Here is an 11727-nt window from a genome sequence, read left to right as displayed (position 1 = left end):
TAGTTTTATTACAGGAACGTGGACATCAACAAACCTCGATACCCAGATTAGCCCAGAAGATCTGGGACTTCTAATGGACCACCAGAGATCCGGTGTGCTCAACACAACCCAGGATTAATCTGCATTCACCGCATTCTTCCTGCCATCTCACATCCTCTTGAGTCTCCAGAATACTTTTATTCTCATTTAGGTCATAACATCCCTTCCCTTCCCACAAGAGATCATTTTCATCTCTTGTTCATTACTCATGTGAGAAAATCTGAAAAATAAAATCAGACATGTTAATCTTGTGTGGAATGAGAGTGAAGTCCCCCATCTGTTTCTCAGGCCTAATACTTGGCCTCAGGACTTAGCCTGGTCAGTGGATCACAAGTCTCCAGTTCATCAGCTGATATGTGCTGACTAGAAGTATCAGGGCGTACTTAAACTCCACATGCCTCGAAAGGAGACACACAATGACTTTATGAGAACAGAAAAAAATAATGATAAATCATAAAACCTGTGTGTGATCCTATACTTGTGTGTAAGAACCAGTAGAAAGTGGGCTACTTTGTCCTTCACAGCATTTATGCGCATCCAGACTGTCCTGTATCCTGACGTACTGTCCTGTATCCTTGCGCGTAATGAGTTCGCTGAAAACATCAGACACGTTGTTAGGGATCTTCAGCATCACAGCGTTTGTGTTCAAAGTCCGTTCGTCGGTTCCTCTCTGATTGCTCGGCTGAAACTAATTGACTTTGTGTATTGCGTTTTGTGTCCAAGCAAGATGGTGGAGGTGATATATTGTGAACCATCCACTCATCACTATTTTCTTTGTTCAGGATACAATGAACAACTAAACTTCTTTTATCTCCTTCCAACCACCTTTCAGGAACTCCTATTTACATGACAGTGTGCATAATGTGGTGTTGGTGAAGGGTTGCCTGTTTGAGTCCACTAACTGATAAATTATAGAACTTCATCACACTCCAATCACTTTGCTGGGAAAAGGACAGAGGAGCTGAACCTCTTAGATGAGATATTTTAATGCCAGCAGAAGGCTTGTGAGTTGGAGAAAGCGTGCTATAACACAAACACGTCAAGTCACTGGATCAATTAACAGACAGTATTAACATTACATACGTCACGTGAATGTACATTACAAATGAGCTGGATTGATGGTTTTTGGATTGATCTACTTTGGCTAGATTTTTCCTCGTCATGCTCCTTGTCCTGCATATTAAGCTACATATGTTAGTCATATGACAGCATGTCAAGACTATGTTCTTTCCAATCAGTCCAATAAATGGTTATCCCCATAGCAACAGGGCAGAACAGGAGAAAATTGAATTGACTGACTGCTGTGCCTTATAGGTCACATACTTCAAAGAGGGGTCTAATTATACACTTACAGCTGGAATCTACATTGATTAGTTGAGTAGGTACATTTACCTTTATTTCAGGACTATTGTTAAATTTTATGAAAATAATACATGACATGTGGTCATCATTTTGTAACTAGGCTATATAGGTCACATAACAAAGGACTGTTTGATTGTGTTGTGCAATAGTTCCGTAGCCACATGTAGACCATAGTGCATGGGGCCTCACTTCTTGATTAGTTGATTTGAAGGTGGTTCTCTGCTTGTGGTGCTTGTAACTTTAAAGGCTATATGGTAAACACAATTTCCAACCCATCTTTATACAAAACCCATTATTGACCCATTTTTTGGGGGGTGCAATTTTCCTGAAAATAAAATAGCCTGAACCAGTCTCCTTGAGAGGGGCTGGACTCTCTTCCACTCTGGAGTTGCCCTTGGTGAGAGGCGTCGAGCTGGGGTGGGAATACTGGTTTCCCCTCGGTTCGGCGCCTGTACATTGGGGTTCACCCCGGTGGACGAGAGGGTAGCCTCCCTCCGCCTTCGGGTGGGGGGACGGGTCCTCACTGTCGTTTGTGCTTATGCACCAAACGGCAGCTCAGAGTACCCACCCTTTTTGGAGTCTCTGGGGGGGGTGCTGGAAAGCGCTCCTCCTGGGGATTCCCTCGTCCTCCTGGGGGACTTCAATGCTCATGTGGGCAATGACAGTGAGACCTGGAGGGGCGTGATTGGGAGGAACGGCCCCCCCGATCTGAACCCGAGTGGTGTTTTGTTGTTGGACTTCTGTGCTAGACACGGTTTGTCCATAACGAACACCATGTTCAAGCATAAGGGTGTCCATATGTGCACCTGGCACCAGGACACCCAAGGTCTCAGTTCGATGATCGACTTTGTAGTCGTGTCATCGGACTTGGGGCCGCATGTCTTGGACACTCGGGTGAGGAGAGGGGCGGAGCTGTCAACTGATCACCACCTGGTGGTGAGTTGGCTTCGATGGTGGGGGAGGACGCCGGTCAGGCCTGGCAGGCCCAAACGTAATGTGAGGGTCTGCTGGGAACGTCTGGCGGAACCCTCTGTCAGAAGGAGCTTCAACTCCCACCTCCGGGAGAGCTTCGATCATGTCTCGGGGGGGGCCGGGGACATTGAGTCCGAATGGGCCATGTTCCGGGCCTCCATTGTTGAAGCGGCTGACCGGAGCTGCGGCCGCAGGGCGGTCGGTGCATGTCGCGGCGGTAACCCTCGGACCCGGTGGTGGACTCCGGAGGTGAGGGATGCCGTCAAGCTGAAGAAGGAGGCCTATCGGACTTTATTGGCTGGTAGGACTCCAGAGGCAGCTGATGTGTACCGGCAGGCCAAGCGGAACGCGGCTTTGGCGGTCGCGGAGGCAAAAACCCGGGCATGGGAGGAGTTCGGCGAGGCCATGGAGAATGACTTCCGAACGGCTTCAAAAAGGTTCTGGACCACCATCCGGCGGCTCAGGAGGGGGAAGCAGTGCTCTGTCAACACTGTATACGGTGGGGATGGTGCGCTGCTGACCTCGACGGGGGACGTCCTGGATCGGTGGAAGGAATACTTCGAAGACCTCCTTAATTCCACCAACACGCTTTCCGACGTGGAGGCAGAGTCTGGGGACATCGGGGGGGGCCCTTCTATCTCTGGGGCTGAGGTCGCCGAGGTGGTTGAAAAGCTCCGCGGTGGCAGGGCCCCTGGGGTGGATGAGGTCCGCCCGGAGTTCCTTAAGGCTCTGGATGTTGTAGGGCTGTCTTGGTTGACACGACTCTGCAACATCGCGTGGACATCGGGGACAGTGCCTCTGGACTGGCAGACCGGGGTGGTGGTTCCCCTCTTTAAAAAGGGGGACCGGAGGGTGTGCTCCAACTTTAGGGGGATCACACTCCTCAGCCTCCCTGGGAAAGTCTATTCAGGGGTCCTGGAGAGGAGGGTCCGTCGGATTGTCGAACCTCGGATTCAGGAGGAGCAATGTGGTTTTCGTCCTGGCCGTGGAACAGTGGACCAGCTTTATACCCTCCGCGGAGTCCTGGAGGGTACATGGGAGTTCGCCCAACCAGTCTACACATGTTTTGTGGATTTGGAAAAGGCGTTCGACCGTGTCCCTCGGGGGCTCATGTGGGGGGTGCTCCGAGAGTACGGGGTACCGGATTTCCTGATCGGGGCTGTCCGGTCCCTGTACGACCGGTGCCAGAGTTTGGTCCGCATTGCCGGTAGTAAGTCGAACTTGTTTCCGGTGAGGGTTGGACTCCGCCAGGGCTGCCCTATGTCACCGATTCTGTTCATTACCTATATGGACAGAATTTCTAGGCGCAGCCAGGGTGTTGAGGGGGTCCGGTTTGGTGACCTCAGGATCGGGTCGCTGCTTTTTGCGGATGATGTGGTCCTGTTGGCTTCATCGGGCCGTGACCTTCAGCTCTCACTGGAGCGGTTCGCAACCGAATGTGAAGCGGCTGGGATGCGAATCAGCACCTCCAAATCTGAGGCCATGGTAATCGACCGGAAAAGGGTGGAGTGCCATCTCCGGGTCGGGGAGGAGATCCTGAACCAAGCGGAGGAGTTCAAGTATCTCGGGGTCTTGTTCACGAGTGAGGGAAGAATGGAGCGCGAGGTCGACAGGCGGATCGGTGCGGCGTCCGCAGTGATGCGGGCTCTGCATCGGTCCGTCGTGGTGAAGAAGGAGCTGAGTCGAAAGGCGAAGCTCTCTATTTACCAGTCGATCTACGTTCCTACCCTCACCTATGGTCACGAACTATGGGTAGTGACCGAAAGAACGAGATCGCGAATACAAGCGGCCGAAATGAGCTTTCTCCGTAGGGTGTCCGGGCTCTCCCTTAGAGATAGGGTGAGAAGCTCGGTCATCCGGGAGGGGCTCAGAGTAGAACCGCTGCTCCTCCGCGTCGAGAGGAGCCAGCTGAGGTGGCTCGGGCATCTGATTAGGATGCCTCCTGGACGCCTCCCTGGTGAGGTGTTCCGGGCACGTCCCACTGGGAAGAGGCCCCGGGGAAGACCCAGGACACGCTGGAGGGACTATGTCTCTCAGCTGGCCTGGGAACGCCTTGGGGTCCCCCAGGAAGAGCTGGCGGAAGTGGCCGGGGGGAGGGAAGTCTGGGCCTCCCTGCTTAGGTCGCTGCCCCCGCGACCCGATCCCCGGACAAGCGGCAGATGACGACGACGACGAAAATAGCCTACCATGAATATCTCAATTCAATACCATAAGTATTGTGGTTTGCTCAGTACCTCACCACTTGCTGTTATTTAATCGCTGGTAAGGTAAACATTGCTCTTAGTTTTTGATAAATAAGTAGATTGTTTTTTAATGTCAATACGTGGTAGTGTGCTAACCTTGGTCATTTTATGGTTGCAATAGGCAACCTAATTCGCACACCCCTTTCAATGTCTTTACGTGGCCTCTCATATGATGAATTGCGATAGCCTAATGCATTTTGCCTTCAGTAGCCTACTTAACAGCCTGGTTGTGGTGCTGAAACAGCAGAAGGGGAGGTGGGGAGGGGTAGTTGCGACGCGCGCTCTTCGGACTAGCACGCATCACGTGTGCATTGAACGCCAATCAATTTTGCAAAAGGAATTTATATGAACAGTCTAGAAAAGCTTCTGTTGGCTTGTTTAAAAAAAACAGCTATTTAACATATTTTATGCGTTTAATAGGATTGTTCCTCGAAGACGGAGCGGTTTACTGTGTTTGATAGCCTATGATATTGACATCCAGCAGCCGACCGGACCAGACTGAATTATTCTGTAGTTATTCTGTAGTGTGATAGCCCAACGACTCTCCCGTTGGAATACGCTCCATTGGAACCTTCACTGTCAGGAAAGTGGGGTAAGTAATTTGTGTGTTACAGCAAAACTTCGATTTTGCAGACGTTGATCGGCTATTTTTATCTTAAACTTGACAAGATCATCGCTTAGCCTACAGTACAAGCTCATATTCATTATGTTGAGGCTTCTTGATGATGTTAAACGCAGCTATTGCAATGTTGAATTTAATTTGTTAATGCTCCGGTTTAACTGAAATATACATCGCATTCATTATCAAATTGAAACGGAAAAGCTGACCATTGGCGAACAGCGGTCTTTGGGTGCGCACACAACCGAGTCATGTTGTAACGCACCTTGCGGTTCAATATGCATTGCTTCATTAACCTAAGTGCGCGTGGATAGGGATTAAGGTATTCATAACTTTTCTCTTCCTTGAAGTTGTAATCGACCTTAAAACAAAATAGGCTTTTGTATTTTTCAAGGCAAAAGGTAATCATTTTCTAGCGGATTTTTACGGTGCTCAATACAAAACAAATAACATTTAGGGCAGCTGCATCTTTAAAACTTTACTGGGATTTCCGTTGCGCACATCACTTGAAGACCAATTTTGGACGCACATTAGCACACCGCCGAGGGAGAAACTTGACGGTCCACAACTGGTCCCTTAATTTCCTGTCATTTTGGCAAACTCTTGTTGTCACCAATCAACCCGTAAAACCATTCCTGCATAAACTAAAACCGTTTGAAGCATGCGTTGTTGCTTTAGATATACTTCAGACAAATCCGAAGAGTGGCAGTTGCATGATATTCACATTTTATTTCCTGTAGTTTGCCAACAAGTCGTGCGTCCCACTGGCTTGCGGACACATCTGGAGCCAAGGTGTTGGCGTGACTATCACTGTGCTCTACTTAGACTGAAACGTTCCCCTGTTACTAATTTTCAACAGGTGTGAGTGAAGCAGAGCTAGCAGACTTTAAGGGAACATTCAAAGAACCAGACGAGGATGGACACATCATCAAAGGGGAGATGGACCCCAGAAGACAGCCCGTCCTCTCCCACAAAACAGATCTCTAATTGTTCCAGTCTTAAGGTAGGTTTTGCAAATCACTGCTGGGAGTCACCTATATGCACAGCGCTCAGCCCTAACTGATTCTGATTCTGCAGGACCAACCAGATCCTAGTGTGTGAGAGAGCTGCTTATCGGGTGGCGCCAACCACCTCGTCAAAGCTCCGAGTCAGGGACAGTCAAAGTGTAATCTCATCTCTCACGGGGTATTTAGGCTTAGGGTCCTGTCATGTTAAACAAGGGTAGGAATGGTGATATGAATTGAGTATTAAGAGTGAGATATTCCTATGAGGGCTTAAGGCCAGAACGTTCAACCTTAAAGCACTGGAGGTCAGTGTACCTGGAGGTCAGTGTACCTGGAGATCAGTGTACCTGGAGATCAGTGTACCTGGAGGTCAGTGTACCTGGAGGTCAGTGTACCTGGAGGTCAGTGTACCTGGAGGTCAGTGTACCTGGAGATCAGTGTACCTGGAGATAAGTGTATCTGGAGATCAGTGTACCTGGAGGTCAGTGTACCTGGAGGTCAGTGTACCTGGAGGTCAGTAGCCCTTCACAGTGACCTCTGTGGTCCTGTCTGATCAATAAGGGGTCACTGAGGAGGTCACAGAGAGACGTGTCAGGTGTGCTTGACTCTGACCTCCTCTCTCTTTAAATCTCAAATCACTTAAATCACTTACTATAACAACTCCAACTCTGACCTGCGGTGCCGTAGTGCTGTCGGATTGTAGCGTGAGCACGGAGTGTCCATGTGGTTGTTGAGGATAAGCCCCCTCTCCCATGTGATCAGAGAAGAGAAGCGATTGAAATGTGATGCTAGTGGCATGTCTCTGGGGTGCTCCACTACTCACCCCCTGAAGAACTGGAGACGATGCATACTGTATGCCTGCTTACGTGACACACTACCAGACAAGCCCTAAATATCACCTCCCTAACATCCCTGACCCCTTTCTCTCTCTCTCTCTCTCTCTCTCTCTCTCTCTCTCTCTCTCTCTCTCTCTCTCTCTCTCTCTCTCTCTCCCTCTCTCTCTCTCTCTCTCTCTCTCTCTCTCTCTCTCTCTCTCTCTCTCTCTCTCTCTCTCTCTTTTCTCTCTCTCTCTCTCTTTTTCTCTCTCTCTCTTTTTCTCTCTCTCTCTCTCTCTCTCTCTCTGTACTATTATTTTCACAGTCCACACAGTGTGTGCGTTTGTCATAAATGTTGTTGACGAATGTTCGGCGACGCTAGTTGTCGTCTGCTTGCCCCTTATTGGTACATGTGCAGTGGTACACTGTAATAAAGGAGTCACATCATTATGTGCAGTGTTGTAGACCTGTCGGAGAGACAGGGTGAGGACATGTCTGTTTCCCTTGCTCTCTCTCTCTGTTCCCAAATTACTGTAACACAGGAGGGCAAGACAGTATTGCTGTTGTTATCTCCCCAAACCACCACCGATCTGTGATTTACAAATAGGTCCGGACTGTGCTGTGTTGTTCTTTAAGGACCACCGTGACTCCGCTTCATCTTATAACAATATACAAAGAGGACCCCTGTACAACACAAACACTGCACGCCAGTGGAAGCCCAACAAATTCCTTTGTCAGCACTTATTTGTTCTCTTCCACATAGAATGTGCCTAATGAGGGCAGTGGAGTGGCGCTGCGAGACTAATGGCCCTGCAAGGTGTAGCATTGTGTGGTTCTGTGAGTCTGTGTGAGTCTGTGTGTGCTGCTGTAGAGAACATGTCCCCAAAGTCTCAGCAAAGAAAGCTTTTTTGTTGTTTGTCCCTGTAGCGTTTAGGCCTGCGCGCACAAACAAACACACACACACACAAACGCACGCACACACACACACACGCACACACACACACACACTCACACACACACACACAAACACACACAAACACACACGCACACACACACACACACACACACAGGTGCTGATGGAGAAGGAGGAGTCAGGAGAAGGTGATGACAAAGCTGTGGCTATAATCACAAGCTGATTAACGTTGCAGCCGCTCTGATTCACAGCTTTACAGACAGACCAGGGGGTTGTTCTGATTAAACCCCCCCACGCACACACACCCCCTCTCACACACTACCACACACACACTACCACACACCAGAAAAAAAGGTTTTGGTGTTGCATGCTAATATTGCTGCTTATTACTATTCCCCTGAAATGAGAACAAATGAGAACATGTATGTGTGTCAAGAGGCAGAGTCAGGGGGCAGAGTCAGGGGGCAGAGTCAGGGGGCAGAGTCAGGAGGCAGAGTCAGGAGGCAGAGTCAGGAGGCAGAGTCAGGAGGCAGAGTCAGGAGGCAGAATCAGGGGGCAGAGTCAGGAGGCAGAGTCAGGGGGCAGAGTCAGGAGGCAGAGTCAGGAGGCAGAGTCAGGAGGCAGAGTCAGGGGGCAGAGTCAGGAGGCAGAGTCAGGAGGCAGAGTCAGGAGGCAGAGTCAGGAGGCAGAATCAGGAGGCAGAATCAGGGGGCAGAGTCAGGAGGCAGAGTCAGGGGGCAGAGTCAGGGGGCAGAGTCAAGAAGCAGAGTCAGGGGGCAGAGTCAGGAGACAGAGTCAGGGGGCAGAGTCAAGAGGCAGAGTCAGGAGGCAGAGTCAAGAGGCAGTCAGTCATTAAGTAGTTACCGTGTGTTGACTGCCAGGTTGAATCTTTAGGGAAACAGACTGCGTTCAGGGACCGTTCAGGAAGTCTTCTAATGAAGGATTCAGTGACCCTGCTTCCATATATCATGTCGTGTCAGGAGTGCGTGTTATTTGGGGCATGGAGGTTGCTTCGAGGTGGCTTTGGGTTACAAAGAATTCCCCTGTTGTCAAGATGGCTCTTAAAGTTGTCATCGGAGAAATAGGTCACCTGGGAATAGAACGATCAAACATGTTCCTTCTCTTACTGTTAAAGAACAGTGTTCAATTTCCTGTATGCCTGATTGGATGGATCAACATGTCACGTGACATGTGACACACATGAGGCACATTTCCTCTGAAGTATACGAATATCCTCCTGTTGCAGCGCGTCATAATTATGCAGCTGACATTCAGACTATTCTGGTGTCCAGGGACATGACTGCCCTCCCCAGGAACACAAACATGGCTCCCTGATTCGCGGCGCGCTTTACCAGAAATGGCTGATTAAAACCCCTCCACACTTCACGTCTCTGGTTCCCCTGCTGTAGACTGAGTCCAGGTGAGTTTTGGTGAACGTGCTGGTCTCTTGCCTGGTTGGTACTGGAGGTGGTGACACAACAGAGTTTTTGAGGTCCTTCTGAGGTCAAGAGGTCATCTACTGAGTCCCCTTTGCAGTAATCGTTATGAACACGTGGCCAGACTCACTGGCTACATGATCCAAGTTTGTTCTAATAAACAAAGTCAACCCTTTTAATTGTCCAGCATCTTTCTGGCCACCGATTGACATCATCCTAACAGGTGGTTAGAGAGATTCTGCTTATAATAACTCCCTCACTGTTGGGCTGCTATAGCGAAATAAAAATACATTACTGCTTTGCCTAAGGAACAGCATCAGATACTCAATGATGTGTAACTTTATACAGAAAAATGATATACTGACCATGGAAGACTGGATGGGGGTGCGTGTAGTTTTTTGTCTGCAGCTGCACATTTGTGAAGTGAGGGACTAGCTAGGCACTGTCCAGTAATGAGTCCACTAGCTAGGAACTGTCCAATAATGAGTCCACTAGCTAGGAACTGTCCAGTAATGAGTCCACTAGCTAGGAACTGTCCAGTAATGAGTCCACTAGCTAGGAACTTTCCAGTAATGAGTACACTAGCTAGGAACTGTCCAGTAATGAGTCCACTAGCTAGGAACTATCCAGTAATGAGTCCACTAGCTAGGAACTGTCCAGTAATGAGTCCACTAGCTAGGAACTGTACAGTAATGAGTCCACTAGCTAGGAACTGTCCAGTAATGAGTACACTAGCTAGGAACTGTCCAGTAATGAGTCCACTAGCTAGGAACTGTCCAGTAATGAGTCCACTAGCTAGGGACTGTCCAGTAATGAGTCCACTAGGTAGGGACTGTCCAGAAATGAGTACACTAGGTAGGGACTGTCCAGTAATGAGTCCACTAGCTAGGAACTGTCCAGTAATGAGTACACTAGCTAGGAACTGTCCAGTAATGGGTCCACTAGCTAGGAACTGTCCAGTAATGAGTCCACTAGCTAGGAACTGTCCAGTAATGAGTCCACTAGCTAGGAACTGTCCAGTTATGAGTCCACTAGCTAGGAACTGTCCAGTAATGAGTCCACTAGCTAGGAACTGTCCAGTAATGAGTCCACTAGTACCAAGTAATATAAAGCGTTACTTTTTGACATTGAGTAATATTATTACAGTTACTTATTTAAGTAACTTGCATTACTTGTCCAAGTTACTGCATTAATTCAACAAAGGACTTAAATTAGCCTTATTAATACAGATTGTTGTCTAAACGACACTTCCTGGGCGCAGTCTTGCAGTCTTGCAAAGCGACTGTTTGCCTTTGATTTACGCTGCAGGCAATCATGGCCGCAGAACGTGTTTTCGGGGTAGAAATATTCACACTATTTCGCTTTCATTGCAGATATTGGAAAAAACATTTAAATGTAATGCAAACTGTGCCCCAACAAAATATTATCTTCTGCCAAAAACAGTGTCCACAGAGAAACAAAGCTGGAAGCTAGTGAAAAACACACTTTAAACCATAAGAGAGATGGCGACCCATTTCCACAACTCGCTACTAAATGTAATAGTAAATGTAATATAATAAGTAATAATATGAATTTGTATAGACAGTAATAATGAAACTTAATCACACTACTCTTACTGAACAATAATAAGTAATTACAAATATATGTATTTTTTGAGTAACTTCCCCCAACACTGGTCACAGGTGTCATGGCGTCACAAATCAACACTTGTTTCCTCCTTATCTTGTCCACATTGAGGTTTGAACAGCCACCTTTCTTAAACACAGCCAAAACACCGTTTTTTAAACATACATTTTCAATTGCGCTAGTAGGAGGCATTTCCATTGGTACATTCAACCCAGTAAACTGGGTTAGGCATGCGTCCAAGCGTGTGTGTGTTTTCCTCCCATGGAGAGCTGGAGCATGGCTGGAGAGATGCAGAACCTGTGTTGATGACTCGTGTGGTGCCTCTGGAAAGACAACAGTGAAACCCTGGTGTGAACCAGGACAAGCTGTCCTGACCGGAACAGCTCTGTCACTTCCTCAGCAACAGAGGTAGTATTCTGTTGTAGGCCTGGGCCCCCCCCCCCCCCTCGGGCATACCCCTGACTGCGGGCGCAGATAACTGATTGTGCCTTTGCATTAGCACAGTGAAATCTCCCACCCGATGGGCACTCAAAAGGAAGTCCAAAATGCGCCCACTTCAAAGCAAATGGAGTAATGGATGTACTGAGAAAGACCAGATGAGGAGAATGAATGAGTCATATCCAGGGAGCTGCTCTACTGACGTTTTTTCGTGTTCTTGTTCTGAGTCGTTGGAGATCCATTTCAATACTGATTTAAGG

Source organism: Hypomesus transpacificus, chromosome 14, assembly GCF_021917145.1.
Source record: "Hypomesus transpacificus isolate Combined female chromosome 14, fHypTra1, whole genome shotgun sequence".
NCBI classification, from domain to species: Eukaryota; Metazoa; Chordata; class Actinopteri; order Osmeriformes; family Osmeridae; genus Hypomesus; species Hypomesus transpacificus.
This window is presented reverse-complemented; position numbering follows the sequence as displayed.